The sequence below is a fragment of the Bison bison genome, unplaced genomic scaffold (assembly GCF_000754665.1).
Source record: "Bison bison bison isolate TAMUID 2011002044 unplaced genomic scaffold, Bison_UMD1.0 scf7180017862587, whole genome shotgun sequence".
Lineage (NCBI taxonomy): Eukaryota > Metazoa > Chordata > Mammalia > Artiodactyla > Bovidae > Bison > Bison bison.
Window position 1 is genome coordinate 1 of NW_011493159.1, and position 921 is coordinate 921.

Genomic DNA, 921 nt, shown 5'->3' on the forward strand with positions numbered 1-921 from the left:
TATAGAAGAAAGACATATGTGAAAACTGGGTTTGATCCTTGAGTTGGAAAGATCCCCTGGAGGAGGGCATGGAAACTCACTCCAATATTATTGCCTGGAGAATCCCCATGGACAGAGGAGCCTGGCAGGCTATAGTGCATGGGGTTGTAGAGTCGGACACAACTGAGCAACTAAGCATAGCGCACAGGTAAAAACTGATGAGTTTTTCTAAACTCCAATTAATGAGTCTGAGATATAATAACATACTGTTCTTGTATGGAATATACATTGCATAAATGTGATAGAATTTTCTCCCATGTACCTACAAGCCATATCATATTTTCTTTCTTTACGTTACAATTCTGAAGATAATTGTGGATAACTTACATATGGGTAGGATCAGTGGGACAATGGTGATTCAGAAACATTGGAAGCTGCACTCTGTGCATGCATAGGACTTTCACACAAAATGGAAAAAAATTTCTGCTCCTACAAGACCTTTCATCTTGCCAATCAGCCATGCAAGATGGGGTGTGTTTTGTTGTACTTTTAAAGTTACAATTTAATAGGACTCTGGTTTGAGCAACATATAGTTTGTAAATCTTAAGGCAGCAATGTTAAATAAGGAGGCAGTTATGAGAATTATTAGGGACATGCAAGTTTCTTACAACAACCGTTGGATAGTTCTGTTGTGTAAACCTAAGCCAGACACTTATGAGAAATAAAACTGAGGAGTTAAAGTTGTTAATAACTCATGCATTATACCTATAGTTGGGACATCTATATTGTTTATACTCATTTCCTTACAGTTGGGGTGAACTGTACAGATAGACAGATGTACACATCCCCAGGAGTAGCATAAATCCATGAAGGCAACATCAGCTATCACTGACTGGAGTGAAATGTACCTGACTGCCTGTCAGTTCTCTTTGTAAGTTAGGG